Source organism: Camellia sinensis, chromosome 9 (assembly GCF_055761805.1).
Source record: "Camellia sinensis isolate YWXY chromosome 9, ASM5576180v1, whole genome shotgun sequence".
Classification (NCBI taxonomy): Eukaryota; Viridiplantae; Streptophyta; class Magnoliopsida; order Ericales; family Theaceae; genus Camellia; species Camellia sinensis.
Genome location: NC_138969.1, coordinates 107,480,877 through 107,499,881, shown reverse-complemented (window position 1 = coordinate 107,499,881; position 19,005 = coordinate 107,480,877). Strand labels below are relative to the sequence as shown.

Genomic DNA, 19,005 nt, shown 5'->3' with positions numbered 1-19,005 from the left:
ATATAGATAAATAAAAAATAAACAAAAAAAATACAAATAAATAATAGAGATAGAGATAGAGAAAAGTCAAAAAAAGAAAAAGAAAAAAATTAACAATATAACAAAAATGTCACAGAGAGAGTGATTTTCATCATATAAAATGAAAAAGAAAAAAACAAACAAAAGAGAGAGAGAGAGAGAGAGAGAGAGAGAGAGCGAGAGAGAGAGAAGTCGAACGAAGAAGAAGATCGAAAGAAGAAGAGAGGGAGCAGATCGAGAGAGAGAGCGACTGAGATACATAGATTGAAAAGCAGAAGAAGGTTGAAAGAAGAGCATACCTTCGCAAGAGTAAAGAGCAGCGATCGGCCTGCAACCTTCTTTCCGCCTCTTCTCCTCTTTTTGTTCAAAATCAAGGTTAGGGCTTGGTTGGATTTCTTCAATTTTTTGTTTTTTACAAATTGACCCCCATTTGAAGTTTTAGAAATTATGTTTTTCATCCCAAGGTGTCTGAAACGTGTCCGACTGCACACAAAAAAAAAAAAAAAAAAAAAAGAAAGAAGAAAAGACCCTTCTGCGACGTGTCGGACACGTGTCCACCGCGCGTTTGACACTAATACGTAGCCCTCAGAGAGGTGTTCGTGCTTCATAATTTATTAGTATTTGACCCATTTAGCTTTGGTTTTTCCTATTCGTGGTGACGTCCTTCACCGGTCTCCTCTTTCCTCTGTGGCGAAACCCGTCTTAAGACGGCCTGTTAGACTCTACCTCCCTCTATCTTCTTGGCTCCTGCTAAGCCTCCTTTGTTATTGACCTCACCTCCTCATCAGCTTCAAGCCACTGCGAAGCCCAAGAAGGGGCCATTAGGTTCAGATGAGTGTGCTTTCTACCACCAGAGGGGTCATTGGAAGTACAAATGTCCCAAGAAGGGATGTCAACCTACTTTGTCTTCTCAGCCACCTCAAACACAGTTTTGCGGTCCTGCTCCGAGTACTTTTCGGCCGCATATACTACATCTACTCCGGCTCCAAATCCTGACTTGGCTTCCTTAGGTACTTAGATTGCTCAATTTTAGCATGTCTTGTCCACCTATCAGCCATGCCCATCTGCCTCCGCTTTTACCTCTCTTCATTCAGGTTTGCTTGGGTCCTCTTTTGGTATCCCTTCTTCTATTTGGCTTTTTTATTCTGGTGCCTCTTATCATATGACTACTCACATTTTCTTACTTTAAAACTGTATTCCCCTTCTCGTTCCTATTACTATTAATACTGTTAATGGGTCTAGTATGTTCGTTCTATCTATTGCATTTGTCTTACCCTCTGCCATGTCTGCTGTTACTATTCCCTCTGATCTTTATGTTTCTCAACTATCTGTCAGTTTATTATCTATCAGTCAACTTGATGCTTCTGGTTTTGATATTATATTTTCCTCTTTTGTTTGTTGTATATAGGATCGGGTGTCGAAGAAGCAGATTGGGACGGGCCGTGAAGTTGGAGACCTTTATGTGGTAGAAAGCTTGCATCTCCCTCTATCCACCTCTCCAGCTGCACTTTCCTCGTTTCAGTTCGATTCTCAATTTAGTCAGTTTTATTTATGGCATTCTCGCTTAGGTCATTTGTCTGTTGACCACTTATGGTCTTTAGCTCAATCAAGATTGTTGGGTAAAGTTTCTCCTAGTCCAATTGATAAATGTTCGGGGTGTAAACTTGCCAAAATTTTAGCTTTATCATTTAATCAAAGTATTTTTATTTCTATTTCTCCTTTTTCTCTTGTGCATACTGATGTCTGGAGACCCTTTCCTGTTCTCACTAAAGGGGATTTTGCATGTTATGTGTCTTTTGTTGATGATTGCACCTGTTGTACTTAGGTTTATTTTATGACTTGTAAATCTGACTTCTACCCAATATACCGTACCTTTCAGTCTATGATCACTATATAGTTTGGGTCTACCATTAAATTGTTATGGCCTGACTTAGGTGGGGAATATTTTAAAATTGAGTTCTGTCAGTATCTGGCCAATTTGGATACCATTCACTAAACTTCTTGTACTGATACACTTGCCCAAAATGGTCACGCTGAGCGTAAACACCGTCATTTCCTTGAGACAACTGGGTCCCTTCTTTCTTCTGCCTCTATTCTAGTTCCCTTTTGGAGTGAAGCAGTTCTTACAGCTGTTTTTCTTCTCAACCGTATGCCCACCCCCACTGCCAAGTTAGGATCTGAAGCCAGAGTAGATGTAGTATATTTAGCAGGAGGCCAGAAAGTACTTGGAGCAAGACCGTAGAATTGTGTCTGAGGTGGCTTCTTCTCTCAAGGGCTACTTTCTATTTCGGGCCAAGTATGCCAATGAGGTTATTCACCGTGCCCGTCTTGTTGACACTAAGACTTTTGATACCCTCATTGAGCTTACTGCGAAGCTTAACATTACTAATGGTGTTCTTCTAGATGATCTTACTTTATATCGAGAGCTCATGGGTTGCTTAGTCTCTCTGATGGTTACTCGCCCTGATCTTGCCTATGCTGTTTATGTGGTTTGTCTGTTGTTTCGGCGCCTTATTCTACACATTGGGCTGCTTTGTTTCAAATTCTTCATTATTTTTGGGGTATTATATTTCAGGGCTTATTGGTATCTTTTACTTCCTCGTTGGACTTGGTTGGTTATGCTGATTCTGATTGGACTAGTGACGTCACTGATTGCAAGTCCACTTCTGGCTTTTGCATGTTTCTTAGTGATTCCTTGATTTCTTGGAAAAACAAGAAACAGACTGTTATTGCGCGTTCCACTACTGAGGCTGATTATCGTGCTATGGCCCATACCACTACTGAGATTATTTGGCTTCGTTGTCTCTTGACTGATTTAGGTGTCCTTCAGTCTTCTGCGACCTCCCTTTATTGTGACAACTGCAATGCTATTCAAATTGCTCATAACACTGTCTTCCATAAGCAGACGAAGCACATCGAGATTGACTGTCATTTTGTTCGTCAACATTTGCAGTCTGCCTCCATCTCGCTTCCTTTCGTATTTTCAGCATTGCAACTTGTTAATTTCTTTACCAAGGCTCACACCATTGCTCGATTTCAGTTCTTCTTTGCAAATTCTCAGTGTTTTCTGCTCAAACACCTTGAGTTTGAGCAGGGGTGTAAGAATATTATGTTAATTAGGTTAATATATTAGATTGATTGTGTGAATATTAGGTTTATTCATATTTCCTATTTTAAATTAGTATCAGTTGTACTCCTTGTATTATACACAATTGTATATACAGATTTATTCACAAAGCTTATAAAAACCCCACAGAATTTCAATTTTAATGTCCTCAGAGTGCATCATGGTCTCTAACTAATTGTGCTTGCATATTTGAATATGGATGTCCTTTGCACCAGCTATTGGGTGGCATGGGGTGTTTACTTAATTTGTCGTCAAACATGAGGAAATATATATATTTTTGGGATATTATTTCAATGAAAAGATGATAAATCATTCGATAGAATGGAATTTTTGTTGAAAGCATTTTTATTTGTATATGATTGGTTTGACATTAACTTAGGCTGGTCTAAAACTAGGGATTTTCTGGTGATCTGGAAAATTCGACAGATTCAGCAACTAAGGATGTTTTTAAAAATGCTGCCAATAGACCATAGATATGAGCAGAAATCATTGGAGGGAGTGGAAGCCCCGAACTATTTACATGGTGGTGCAGTTCATTTCCTCTCAGAAGTGATTCTCTTTGGCTGACCATACGTAGACTGGTGATGAAAGACCTGGGTAGCTACACATACCACAAGAACAATCATTCTTAGAAATTCAAATTCAGAAAGAGCACCTACATGTGAGCAGCATTTAACACTAACGATCTAGAAATTTAGTACTCTCAAAATTTTGGATGTTCAACTTTTCAGGAATGCCAAGTATTAAAGTACAAATGGACTTATTATTATTATTTTAAAATTTAAGTTTTAGTTTCTTCGAAACAGAAAACTTTAGATTTTGTCTTGTGGTCTTGTATATCTTGATGTACAATGGGCCTAATGACTCTACCCATATTTTCACCTTTTGTGTGGTCAAGTGAAAGGTTGGTCTTTTTGCCATATATCATTAATAAATGTAGGATGCTAGTAAGAGGAAATAACTTGGTTGTTTTTGATACATTCTACTTTGGGCTGTATTTTGACTATTGACAACTTGTTCTGGCGGAGGCATGTTTTGCTAAATTGGTGTTGCATGTGCTGTGGGGATGTAGAGACGGTGGATCATTTGCTCCTTCATTGCCTAGTTATGTCTCGACTATGGAGTTTTATTGTTGCTTTGTTTGGCCCGGTTTGGGTGCAACCGGGGTCTGTGTTGGGTGTGTTACAAAGTTGGGGTAGAGCTAGGGTGGGGAAGAGGCGTCGGAAAGCTTGGGTGCTTGCTTCTCATAGTTTTCTTTGGTTGGAGCATAACAGCGCAATAGGTGGGTTTTCGGGGATGTGTCATTTAGTTCTATAGTTAGAGAGGAGGCTGTTAACGGTGTTGCATAGTTGGGTTATAGGTTTGGTTGATCCTAATGCTTTGGTTTTTGTAGATTTTGTGGAAGATTTGATTAGTTAGCTTTGTTTGGGCCCATTTTGGGTTGGCTTTTTCTTTTTATTCTTTTCATCGTCTCGATACTTTTCTAATAAAGTATGATTACTTATCAAAAAAATTATTAAATTCTTATATTCGTAGAAAAGTTGGTTTCATTAATTTAAAAACAAATTTTTATTCCTTCCTCCTTCACCCACCCTTTTCACCTACCACCTACCCTTCATCACCACCATTAGCTGCCACAGCCAGCAACCCCTACCTCTGGCACTTTTTTGGTGACCTCCTCCAACAACCACGTTTGGCCACCATTTCTCATGGCTGGCAACAATGTTTTGAAAACCGGACCGGTGAGCGAACCGGAAAAGGGACCGGGTGGACGGGTCACCAGTTCAACCGTCGGGTCAAAGCGGTCGAGCCATGACGTCATAATTAATATTAAATAATTATAAATTATAAATAAATAAAAATATATATAAATACTCAAATAAAAATAAAAATTGTTGTATAATATTTATTAATAATATTTAATAAAGTCATAATTGATAAAAAAAAAGTCACTTGTTTTAAAGAAATTAAATTTTTTAAACATTCCCTCCAAACAAATTGATTGAATGTTAGGTTTAATTTTGGAGGGAAATGAAATTTTCAACTCTCCCTGCAATCAAGATGTTTCAAATAATTTGATTGAATCCCACATAGAATTTTGTAGGTTCTTTTTAAAAAATCTTTTCCTATAAAAACGAATAGACTTTCATAATCTTCTCCAACTTCCAATGAGACTCTTCCTTATGAGAGGAAACTCTTGAAGTAAGAATTTTTAGTCAAAATTTTAAAATATATTTATAATATATATATATATAAATATATAATAAACAAAGAAGGAAAAGAAAGAAAGAAAGAAAATAAAAAGAAGAAATCACCGGTCTAAGCCGCCAAAACTCGGTCCGGGTCACCGGTTATCCCGATTCGACCGTCGGGTCCGACGGTTTTTCATTTCTAGGCCGGTTTTGCTCCTAGTCCGGTTCTAGAGGGTTGACTGGACCGGAAGACGGCCCGGTTCCCGGTCCAACCGGTTCGACCGGCCGGTCCGGTCCGGGTTTCACAACATTGGCTGGCAACCATCATCCACCAGCGTCAACCACCTTCGATCTCTTGTTGGAAGACACCTTCAGCCACCACCTTAAGTCACTACTTCTAGCGGTTGGCTACCATCACTGATCGTTGGCCACCCCTTCCCGCAGTTGGCAACCAACTCCGACCACTATTGTCCACCTTCCACTTGCGGATAATTGATGATTTAATATGGTATCAGAGCTCAGGTTGAGAGAAGTATTGGGTGGATGTCTCTCCGTTGGCATTTGGTGCGGTCTGTTTAGTTGTTTGCTTCTCTTTCTGTTTGATATTCTGTTTGTTTCTCCACGTGTAAGACAAGGTTGCTGGTGAGGAAGGGCGTTGGGTAGCTTGACATACATAGTTGTGCTCATTCTCTAAGAACTTAAGCTTTTTAGATAATTGGTGACTTAAACAATTTTCTTGTCTGTACAATAGGATAAAAGCTAAGTAGCACAGACATGGACACTATAAACGAAACGGACATGACATAGATATGCCGACATGATGATTTTTAAAAAATGTAGGACACATTGGGATACGTTAAAAATTTATTTTTTATAAATTTATCGTATTTCAAATCAAATTACGTTATGTTTCTACCTTTTACTTAGCAATTGGCTTTCATGGTTTTCATGTGATTATAGGCACTCTTTTCTTGATCATATGTGGTATGTGCCAATATCTTGGTCATCTGACATTGGAGCATCTTGTTGGCTTTGAAGCAGCTACATGGTACTGACATTTTGTGGATGTAGTTCAATTATTCCTAATATATAAATAATTGGCCAAATTGTAATAGTAGTTCCTGTACTTTGGTTCTTGTGTCATTTTGGTCCCTGTAATTTCAATTGGCTCAATTTTGACTGTGAATTTATAATTTTGTTTCAATTTAGTCTAATTGATTACAATTCTTAGCATTTTTAATGGAAAATATGCATATAAATGGCATGTGTCATATTTTTTAGATATTATAAATTTACTAACCTTAGTTAACTTCAACCAATTCAATGATTATTTTCAGTCAAAAACACTAACGACATTATCAATTGGACCAAATTGACATAAAATTTATTAAAAGTGCAGGGACTAAAATGATACAAGGAACAAAATGTAAAGGCCACCAATGTAATTTGTCCTAAATAATTTTGTTGAAGGGTAATTATAAAAAAAAGAGGCAATATAATTCTTATTAAATTAAAAATCCATATATTTCATAACTTAAACATCAAGATATAATTCACTAAACAATTGCATTCTATAAAATGCAAAACAGAATATTGAGATACAAATGATTTATTCATCTTAAATATGATTCAAAACACATTTGGAGTGCACAAGTTCCATTCCAAAGGATGTGGGACATTGTTACTATGAGCTATGGAGAGAATCATCACATAAGTGTCGTCAAAGTATCTAAGAAGTGTCTAAAAAGTGGCCATAATTATGAATTTAAAATTTTAATCAAGACACGTTGAAGAAGTGGTAGACACGCTTGTTGGAGTGTCAACATCCTCTAAAATGTGTCCGCGCTTCTTAGGGTAAAATCCGTACTATGTGAGCATAATATCCTCATTTTTATTTAGTTGATTGAAAAGGTATTTGTCTCAATAAGAGTTGATTTGAGAAGATGGGTTCATATAACTAGCATCAAATTGTTGATTTAAGGTTTGTAGGGTTTATTTGCACGTAGTTTTCTTTCACCTCAGGAATGATGGTGGAATTTTTTTTTTTTTTTTTTTTTTTGATAAATAAGATCAAATATTATTATAAAGCATTAAGATAATGCAAAGAATACAAAACTAAGGGCCACAATAGGCCGAAACCTAACTAATCAAATCATCCACAAAATTTACAGAGGCCAGCACATTCGGATCCACCGACACCGTGACCCAACTATGAAAAACCAAAAAAAGCCTATTCTCTAACCAAGACACTAAATGAGAAATCCCTTGAAAAGTACGTTTATTACGCTCCAACCAAATCAACCACATTAATCACTGAGCACGGAGCAACCACGCCTTTCGTTACCGTATAGGGCCTTGACAAATTTCCACTATCATTCTGACTTCAATTCGAGAGGCTTTTTCAAAAGTTTGTGGAAAAGATGAATGGTTGTGCAAGTCACTGGCGACCACTAGTCCAACAATAAATCACGTCCCGCAATAGTCCATCGCAGACGAATCAAAGCCTCTGCCTCTTGCCTTGACTGAAACACAAACAAGAAAAATTGTCCCTTTATCCCGGTATCCTCCACCTTCCTTACTTCGCCCACCATTGGTGAACCCAATCAGATACAACAGGAACCTCCAAGCCTAAATCTCCCAAGTCCCCAATCCATCCAACCAACGACCGACCCAACTTCCAAAACCAGACCCCCTTTGACCCAATCTTCGCAATGATGTCATCCCCTTCGTCTTCTCTATCACTTTTGTTGAAGCCCCTTGTTGCCTCCTCCCCTTACTCGAGGAACCAGTTTTCTTTACCCATGCATCACCCATCGCAGAGCCTTAGACGACCAGAGCCACCCTTTCCCAGCCATCCCCAAAATTGAATTGCAGAATGAACACCTATTCCCTTTTGTCGCCTGTTGTTGCCACGATTTGAATGGAAAAGCCACCTCCTTCCTCACCACAAACCCATGCCGCCATGCTTCTATGACCCCCAAACAAACGTCCCAAGAAAGCCAGCCTACCTGGTTTGCGCGACGCAATCCGAAGCTTTACACACAACCATGGCACTTTATACCCAACAAGCACAATAGCCCTTCGGAGCCCTTGACCACGCTCCACCACAGACAGACGACACCACCCAATATGATCATTCACTTCCTCTTCTTACTCGAAAAAACGACCGCTGAGAAACAGAATCCTTTGTCAGGGACCAGCCCCCACCTCGCCAACAGCTTTAAGCCACATAGCCATTCATCTTCTCTTGAAACTTTTGAAAAAGCCTCTCAAATTTATAAAAGTCAGAATGATGATGAAAATTTGTCAAGGCCCTATATGTTTTAGATGGTGAAGCTCCTTTTGAGGATAGGAAAACCATAGTCGGACTTTTATGGCTCTCCCTCTTACCTTATTCTTTTTACCATTTTTGGAAATGCAACCATTGGCCTCTCCTTTGGGCTATGTTTGGATGCTTGGATTCTAGAGGGAGAATGAGAATCTCATTACTAGGAATCCAATACCCTATAATCTAATACCTTATGTATTTAGGAATCTTATACAGGAAAAAAATTTTAGAACGGAAAATATTTGGTTTAACATTTTAAAACATAGGATTGCGATAAAATGAGATTATCATGAAGGCATTGGGGATCAAATTCCTGCATAATTTGGAAAACTAATTTCAATTTGAATGGGTAATCATAAATTACTTTATGTGGGTACTTGTACCACACTTCATACGTGGCGAGCGCCTAGGGCGTCACAACATCAATACCCTACCTAGGTGGTAGACCTACAAGGCAACACACATCCTCACAAGACTACTTGTACACACCACAATAATGAGTCTGAGTATGAAAAGTGAAGCTTGGGTAACCAGCTTAGGGTATGATGAGATATCACCCCTTATTTATAAATGAAGATTTAGGGTTTACAAAGAAGACAATTACAAGATGATCCCTGAGTGCGTAAAAATGATTACAGATCTTAGAGACTTTCGGCTAATATAATATGCTAAGTGCCTTTCGGTGATTATAATATGTCAACACTCCCCCTCAAGCTGGTGCGAAGATATCTTTCATGCCCAGCTTGCCTAATATGTCATGAAACGGTTTATTCCCAATTCCCTTGGTGAGAATGTCAGCAAGTTGTTCACCAGACTGAACAAAAGGAGTACAAATGGTACCACTAGTGAGTTTCTCCTTAATGAAGTGGCGATCAATCTCAACATGTTTTGTCCTGTCATGTTGAACGGGATTGTGAGCAATGTTGATGGCGGCCTTATTATCACAGTATAACCGCATGGAGTCCGTCTGAGCAATACCTAGATCACTCAACAATAATTTGATCCATAAAAGTTCACACACACCTTGTGCCATAGCTCTAAACTCAGCTTCTGCACTTGACCTGGCAACCACATTCTGTTTCTTACTCCTCCAAGTAACTAGGTTGCCGCCGACAAATGTGCAATACCCTGAAGTTGATCTCCTATCAGTTACTGACCCAGCCCAGTCAGCATCTGTATAGGCTTCTACACGAAGATGATCATACTTTGAAAAAAACAGACCCTTACCAGGAGCAGACTTCAAATACCTCAAGATTCTCATGACAGCCTCAAAGTGAATCTGATGAGGAGCATGCATAAACTGACTAACTACACTGACAGCAACAGCAATATCAGGACGGGAGTGAGATAGGTAAATGAGCTTACCAACTAAACGTTGATAGCTCCCCCTATTTACAACTTCTCCTCCTTCATCATCCCCCAATTTCTGATTGGGTTCCAGTGGGGTGGCACATGCCTTGCAGCCAAGCATCCCAGTTTCCTTCAACAGGTCAAGCACATATTTTCTCTGTGAGATAAATATCCCATCCTTAGAGCGAGCAACTTCAATTCCCAAAAAATACTTCAAGCTTCCCAAGTCTTTGATTTCAAACTCTTTGGCTAAATATTTCTTCAACAGAGGTATTTCCCCACTATCATTGCCTGTAAGAACTATGTCATCTACATAAACAATAAGTGCTGTAGTCTTACCGCATGAGGAATGTTTCACAAATAATGTGTGATCTGCCTGACTTTGTTTGAAGCCATATTTAAACATAGCCTGAGTGAATCTCTCAAACCAAGCCCTTGGAGACTGTTTGAGACCATATAATGACTTCCGAAGTTTGCATACTTTCCCTTCTGTTTGATGATTCTCAAAACCCGGAGGAATGTCCATATATACTTCTTCTTCGAGGTCACCATGGAGAAAAGCATTCTTGACATCAAACTGATAAAGCGGCCAATCTAGATTAGCTGCTAGAGAAAGAAGTACTCTGACTGAATTCATTTTAGCCACGGGTGCGAAGGTCTCCTGATAATCAATGCCATATGTCTGAGTGAACCCTTTTGCCACAAGTCTTGCCTTGTAACGCTCAATAGACCCATCTGCTTTGTGTTTCACAGTATATACCCATTTACAGCCCACAGGTCGTTTGCCCGTAGGTAACTCAGTCAATTCCCAAGTGCCATTCTTCCTAAGTGCTTTCATTTCCTCAATCATGGCTAGTTTCCACTCAGAGATAGCAAGAGCATCCTGAAAATGGTTAGGAATGCTAACAGAGGAAATATTGGACACAAATGCTCTATATGAGGATGACAAATGAGAGTATGATACAAACTGTGAGATAGGATGTTGAGTACAAGATCTCACACCCTTTCTTTTGGCAATAGGAACATCAAGATCAATGGACACACGAGATTCAAAATTACCTAGACTCTCATCAGAAGCAGGAGATGGCAGTGGAGTAGCAGAAACGGTCCCGTGTATCCAATTAACTTGTTTTCTATCGATGTCCCAGATATAAACATGTCCATCCTTATTCTTGGTGACAGTGGGTTCTATAGTTCCAGTAGAAGAGGGTGGTGCAAGAACAACTGGTTCTATCATAGGAGGCAAAGGACTCACTTCTACCATAGGAGGCACAGGACTCACTTCTACCATAGGAGGCACAGGACTCACTTCATACCAAGGCTCCCCCGGAAGTGAGGACGGGGACACCGGAGAGGACAAGAAATAGGACTGAGACTCAAAGAAAGTGACATCCATGGACACAAACCACTTACGAGAAGAAGGGTGGTAACATTTATACCCCTTTTGAGTAGGAGAATAACCAAGGAAAACACATTTGAGGGAGCGAGGGTCCAACTTACCACGAGAGGGAGAGTGATTATGGACAAAACAGACACAACCAAATATTTTGGGAGGAATAGAAAACAAGGACTGAGAACCGAGGAGGACGTGAAGCGGAGCCTGTTTGTCCGAAATCTGGGTAGGGAGACGATTAATAAGATAGGCAGCGGTGAGAACGGCGTCGCCCCAATAGGGTCGAGGTACGTTCATAAAAAAACACATGCACCGAGCCATGTCAAGAAGATGCCGATTCTTGTGTTCGGCCACCCCATTTTGTTGAGGGGTATTGGTACAAAAGGTCTGATGGATAATGCCATGAGTAGAGAAATATTGTCCTAACCCAGAATCTATGTATTCCCCGCCATTATCAGAACGAAATATTTTGATAGTGGCCCCAAACTGAGTACAAATCATCTTATGAAAAGTGCGAAACACAGAGAAAACTTCACTCTTATCTTTCATGAGATACACCCAAGTAGCACGAGAAAAATCATCAATAAATGTAACAAACCAGCAATGACCTTTCACAGACAGAACACGAGAGGGACCCCAAACATCAGAGTGTATTAATGAAAAAGGAACTAAGCTTTTATTCAAACTGGGAGCAAAAGAAGCTCTATGTTGTTTTCCAAGTTGACAAGACTCACAAAGAAAGTCAGACACATGATGATTTGCGAAACTAGAAGGAAATAAATGCTTAAGTAAATGAAAGGAGGGATGCCCAAGACGCCGATGCCACAGCCAGACATCAACGGGTGTAGGAGAAGACGGGGTGGAAGAATAAGCAAGTTTGTCCGATTGATCTAGGAAGTAGAGACCATTTTCTGCACTACCACTGCCAATCGTCCTCCCCGTGACAAGGTCCTGAAAAAGACAATGATCAGGAAAAAACGTCACACAACAATTTAAATCCTGGGTAAGACGACTTAAGGATAATAGATTAACAGAAAACTTGGGAACATGGAGAACAGAAGATAGATGCATGGTAGGAGTGACTTGGACTAAATCTTTTCCAGAAATAGAAGAAACAGTTCCATCAGCAATCCTAACTTTGTCCTGACCTGAAGAAGGCTTATAGGCAGAGAAAAGATCAGAGGAGCCAGACATATGATCTGAGGCACCAGAATCAATAATCCAAGGCAAAGATGTATGACACAGGAAAGCACAAGGAGAAGGTACTAAATTACCTGAGCAGGCAAAGGACGAGGAAGCGGGACTGAGAGCAGTAGAAGATCTGCGGTCCAACAATTGGCGCAAAGCATCCTCCAGCTCAGTATCAGAAGCGTGGGTAGCAGAAGTGGAATTAGAATCAAGGGTATCAACGGCACTAGACTGATGAGCCCGGGAATAGGAACCACGTCCTCGAGAGTGGCCTGACCGACCTCCTTGAGAACCCGACCGATCACTTCGACCCCCAGATGGAGTCCCATGAAGCTTCCAACATGTCTCACGAGTATGCCGCGGCTTTTTGCAATAATCACAGAATACAGACTCCTTAGCAGCAGACGGAGGAGGCAGGTTGAGGCTATCTCGAGGAGTAGACAGTAATGCGGAACGGTCAGTAGAGACAGGGGACATCATAGCAGACCGACGACTCTCCTCATTTTGGACATAGGCAAATGCCTCTTGCAGTGAAGGAGAGTGTCCATACTCAGAACTCGACCCCTAACTGGATCATACTCCATATTTAGGCCAGCCAAAAATTTAAAGACCCGTTCCCGTGCGATGAACTTCTTGTACCCGATAGAATCAGTAGGGCAAACGGGCTTATAGTCTTCCAGGTGGTCAAGGCGTTTCCAGCCGTTGGTGAGGAAAGTGAAGTACTGAAGAACAGTCTGCTCCCCCTGAAGTGTGCTCTCAATAGAGCGACGCAACTCAAATGCCTGTGAAAAATTTCCTTTGCAGGAATAGGTAACAGCCACAGCCTCCCAAATGTCCTGGGCAGTCTCCATAGACAAGTAGCCCTCACCAAGTTCTGGAACCATCGAATGGATAAGCCAACTCATAATCAAAGAGTTGTTAATCTCCCATTGGTCATAACCTGAGTCAGTGGTACTAGGTGCCTGTATCCTGCCATGAACATACCCCATCTTCCCTCTGCTCTTTAAAAACAAAGTCAAACTTTGAGACCATGTTAGGTAGTTCTGACCATTAAATAGAGAGGTGGTGATTTTCAGACTAGGGTTGGGGTTCTCAGTCATGGTAGTAGGTAGAATGAGACTCTCACTTTTTGGTGTTTGAGACGAAGGGGACACACTAGTGGAATCTGTCATGGATACAATACTACCAAACCCGCAACAAATTAGTGGAAATCAAAAACCCGGAAGGTGGTAGTGAGATAACAGGCACAATGATCACTATAAAGACATACAAAATACAAAATTAAGAAACCATTTTTTTTTTTTTTTTTTGTTTTTATATGTTGAGTTATTTATATATACATGTATTTATATATAAATATATATATCAGGCTATAGTTATATATATATATATATATCAGGATATATAGATATATATTATATGTACCTTGGTTTGAGATCAGAGGACGACGAGGACGAGGGCTAGGGCTGAGACGAGCGACGAACTGCGGGAGAAGGTCGACGAGCGACGAACTGCGATGAAGATCGACGAACTGCGATTGATGAAGACGAGCGACGAACTGCGGGAGAAGATCGACGGGCTGAGATGAAGACGAAGCAGATGAAGACGAGGGCTGAAGAAGCGGAATGATGATGATGGCAGAGACGAAGAAGAAGCGGAATGAGGATGATGGCAGAAGATCGATTCAGCAGATGATCCAACTAGGTATGCTTTGAACCCTAGCCCTGGAGGTGATGCTCTGATACCATGAAGCTTGGGTAACCAGCTTAGGGTATGATGAGATATCACCCCTTATTTATAAATGAAGATTTAGGGTTTACAAAGAAGACAATTACAAGATGATCCCTGAGTGCGTAAAAATGATTACAGATCTTAGAGACTTTCGGCTAATATAATATGCTAAGTGCCTTTCGGTGATTATAATATGTCAACAAAAAGCTCAACAACAGGCAGCACCATGGCCTACCTCAAGCCCATGGTCCTTTATACCTTGCTCACTACCCACCCAATAGCAACATAGTTAGGCCCTTGGCCTACCTGTGCTTAATGGGCTGCTGAGGCTGGGCCCTTGGCTCACCTAGCACTAGGATGGGCCCTCGTACACTTGGCTACCTAGGTTGGGAGTAGTAGTTAGGCACCACCGCTTGGGATCATCAGAGGATTATGAATTGGAGGATGAATTCGAGGCTAAGGTCATGCGAACGTCAAGATCTTTGCTTGGTTGTCTTTCTGCTAAGATAGCGCCACTTTGACTAGGCTTAGAGAGAGGTGGTGTGGACTTTACACTCACGCTTCTGTTGTATATATAATATGGCATGTTGCCTTCACACCTGCTAGCCTAAACTACATATGGTAGTAGGGCTGATATCAACCTTCTATGGGATTGGGAAGAGCTGGCCACCTGTCTAACAGGTTGTTTAGGCTCCAATATTCCTAGAGCTTATATAATGTATCATGTATACGACATATAAAAACACACTCATACAGTAACACAATACAATCAACATACTTAAGTGTTCAAGGTACATCACTGCCAACTTCTCTATCTCTGAGTCTGCCTTGGCCTTCTCCTCTCCGCCTCCGATGATCTCAGACTGTAGAAGTGCCAGCCATGTTCCCAGAGGTCAACAACCGACCACCTCTAACTTCACTTACCTACACTTTCCTATTCCAATCCATTTCAAATGGTGGAACTATAGGGGACCTAAAATCATATTCTAATTTCCCCTCAAGTTTGTGCCATCCAAACTGAGCCTTGCACACCATTGGTTCTTTTGCTTACCTATAGTGAGAAGGCATCATGATTGTTTTTCCATTGTCTTTGTGGTGAGGGAGAGAATCTTTCAGGACATCCTCCAGCTAGCGAGGGAGCTATTGCGTGTCATCTACCATCATTCTTTGGACTAAGGATCTGAGTGCCCAACATTCATTGGTTGGGTCTTTAATGGAGCGATGGTATATGTAGTAGTCCACTCGGCCCTAATCCTTTTTTGAGATAGGTAGAATAATAGCTACAAGCCACTTTTCCCACTTATCTCTTTTTAATTTCACAATGCCAAGTGTCCCACAATTTTTGAATGGCTCCTTGCATTTAGCAACAAACCTTACCTCCAAAATAATCTTAGTAATATGATGTCAACTACTACCAACATGTGTCCCTCTTTTTTTTGGCATGACTTGCTTAGCTCTCCCAACGATTCGAGAGAGATATTTACCTTAGCTTAACAACTTCCTACTAGGGGTGATGAATCCACTCCAAAACTGTGATTCCTGGATTCAGAGTAAGAATCGAGTTACAACCACGTTCTTATTGAGAATGAACAACGTTCCTAACTGGAATGAAACCTCTCTAGTCTCAAACATATGATTAAAGGAACAAAAGAAAAGCTACAAGCAAGAGAAAAATTGTAGCAAGCTATGAAACGCAAACTCTTCTATGGAGGCAACGTGTGGAATTATTTTAGATCGTACCTAAGAGAGTTGCCCATACTTCATATATATATAAAGGAACCCTTAGTTTTTCAGGGCATTGCCACTGTTTGCGTTGCTCAAGCCGAGTCAAAGCTCTTATTATCTGAAGAGAATAATATTCTACGACTAGTAATTTAGTTATTTTCGTACTGACCAATTCACTATCTATTATTTGATTAACTAATCCGTTATATTAGAATGGGTAAAGAGTCAAATGTTTTGGTAATTCCTCATGAGGGGATAAATTGAGCAAATTCTGAATAAGATCTCTGGATTTTGTTCATTCCTATCTCTTTAGTTCCCCGTCTCGCCATTCAGGACTTTAGGAAGGAAATTCTATATTTAGTTTGTAAAGAAAGAAAGACTAGAAGGATGTGGGAGTTGGTGTCTGCCTACTTGCTTACCAAGCCATCCTTGTAAACTCTATCAACTATATTAGTCAAAAAAAGAAAAATAGAGCCCCAAGGAGAATCCATTCAGCGTAGACGTGGGAGTCCAGTTGGCAATTGTTTCTCCCCAGTCATCCAGTGGAACATTCATCGGGTACATCATACTCTTAGCTATTTCCTATGCTACATGGACTCGAGTACGAGTGTCGGGTACGGGTATATATCCAAGCGTCAGACCTTCATAAATTTAAATCTTAGGATCTTGGGATACATATCCAAAATTGGATATGGGTACGGGGACACCTCATATGTACATATATATTGCATATTATATAATATTCTCAAATGAGATGTTTTAAATTGTGTAGAAATATATTAGAAATTAAATATGATTCAGAAAAAATATAAAATTTCTATATCTAATTCATGTGGGAGCCTAAAAATATTGCTTTACCAACATGAATGAATTTCTTCTTTCATCATGTATTGCCACAAATTAAAGGATCTGAGTGTCTAAATTGTGTACGAGCGTCGGACACATATCCCACACCCTTACCAATGTCATATCCAGTGGACACGGGTATTGTGGGGGAAATAGAAGAGTCCGTGTAACACAGGCTATTTCAACAATTCTCTGATTCATCCCACTTGGTGAATAGTGCCTCGGCTCGGTTGAGTAAATAAAATAGCTTGGCTCACAACGGACTTGTTCTAGTGGAAACATATTTCTCTCTGTCATGTTGGACCCTTGTGGTTGACACCGGCACTCCTAAAGTGCGTTCGACACTTCTTCAACGTGTCTTAATTAAAATTTTAAATTCATAATATCAGACACTTTTGTGACACTGTGACACTTCTGAAACCCTCAAAACAAGGTCAATGTTTTGCATTCTTTGAAATGCAACTCATGCAGTCTAAATATATTTTATAACAATTATAAAATGAATGCATTATGTGTATTTTAATATTTTGCAATTGTTTTGCATTCTTTATAATGTAATAATTGTTATATAAATGATCTCTTGATATCTATGTTATGTCTTTTTAATTTTAGTTAATATTATGTTGCCTTTTTGTGGTGACGTAGAGAGAGGGATTTGGTGGTCAGTGAATGAAAATGAGAGTGGTATGATAATTTCATTTTGGTATTAGAGGGCAGTTGGGTGGTTTTATGTTTTTCTACTACGTTAGTTTTACAAAAAAATCTAAGAAAGGGTATTTGTGATTTCCAAAATGTGAGGGGGTAATATGTATTTTTGACAAAACTTAGTTGTATATTTCTAATTTATCCTAAAAGAAATTACATTTAGCGAAGAATATACTACCTTAGCTTTTTATTGTTCCTTTTCATCAGAGAGAGAGAGAGAGAGAGAGAGAGAGATACATTTTTGATACAATATCCAATATCCAATACATTTTTGATACACATACGTGGCCTTTTTTGGAGTATCCGTGCTTCATAGTGTTAAACAATTTTGTGAGTAGGAGAAGTAGTCATCATTCTTTGTGTTGCCTTGTTGCCATCGTCATTTCTAGCAAGATGATTGTCTTTTTCACTTCTTTCTAGGCCTTTTAGTGAACGAGATCCCTTTTGGACTCGCCTTAGGAATAAATGCTGATTTCCTATCAATAGTCTATGAACAAATTAGTGAACTCATTATGTTTGTGGTTATTTAATGTTTTTAGGAAACGTTTTATGTCAAGCAATATATATAATCATCAATCATCCATGGAAGAGTTTTTATACTAGAAGTGTGGCACACACCCACACCTAGGTGTGTGCGTTAACTTTTTCTTGATCAGTAAAGAAAAATTTCATTAGCAGCATGAAATTAAAGGTACAGGAAGATGACATGTATCGAGAGGGATTCGGAAAGTACAAATTACCCCTACTACTGCTATTCGCATCCATACAACCAACTCTTTGGCCTCACGAACTTTTTTTTTTTTTAAAAACAAAATATAAGACAGACCAAAAAAATAAAAAATAAATTAAGTATTAACTAAAAAATAAAATACATGAATCCCCACAAAATTAACCCACACAACCCAAAACAAAAACACCCAAGCTGCTTCTCTTTTCAACAAACCAAAATCTTCTTTTCAACACCCATGCTGCTGCACTCCTCTTTCTACAAACCACACCCTACTTTTCAACCCAAATCACTATTCTTTTCACCAACCCACACTCTTCTATTCCACCAAAAGCTACAACAACATAACTTTTCAATAACCCACACAAACTAAGGACAAAACCCCCACGCTTGAAGTTTACTGATCTGTAGCATCAAAAATCGTGACGCACGTGTAAGGAACACTGCCACCATGCAATTTCGTTGAACCGGCCGAGAACTACCATCACACCTCCCATGGTCGAAAGAACCATGGCCGGAAAACTCCCTTGACCAAGGACTATGTCCGAAACACACCCAAGGACTTCTACGCCTACCTCTCCGCCGACTGCGCCTACCATGGCCAATAAACATTCATGACCGAAGCTATCTTGTGCGTTAACAAATACTAATTCTATTATTTTTTTTTTTATATTT

At 39.8% G+C, this 19,005-nt stretch overlaps 1 protein-coding gene across 5 annotated transcripts in view; it reads left to right on the top strand.

Annotated features, from left to right (window-relative positions):
• Positions 1-19,005, top strand: part of TRANS11 (translocase 11) — a 69,809-nt gene that overhangs the window by 39,129 nt on the left and 11,675 nt on the right. For 3 of the 5 annotated variants that reach the window (XR_014340166.1, XR_014340165.1, XR_014340167.1), the window contains exon 7: positions 6,298-6,385. The exons of the other annotated variants lie outside the window; for them this stretch is intronic. The gene's annotated coding sequence lies outside the window, so the exon portion shown is untranslated. The remainder of the gene's footprint in view (positions 1-6,297; positions 6,386-19,005) is intronic. 5 annotated transcript variants of the gene reach the window in all.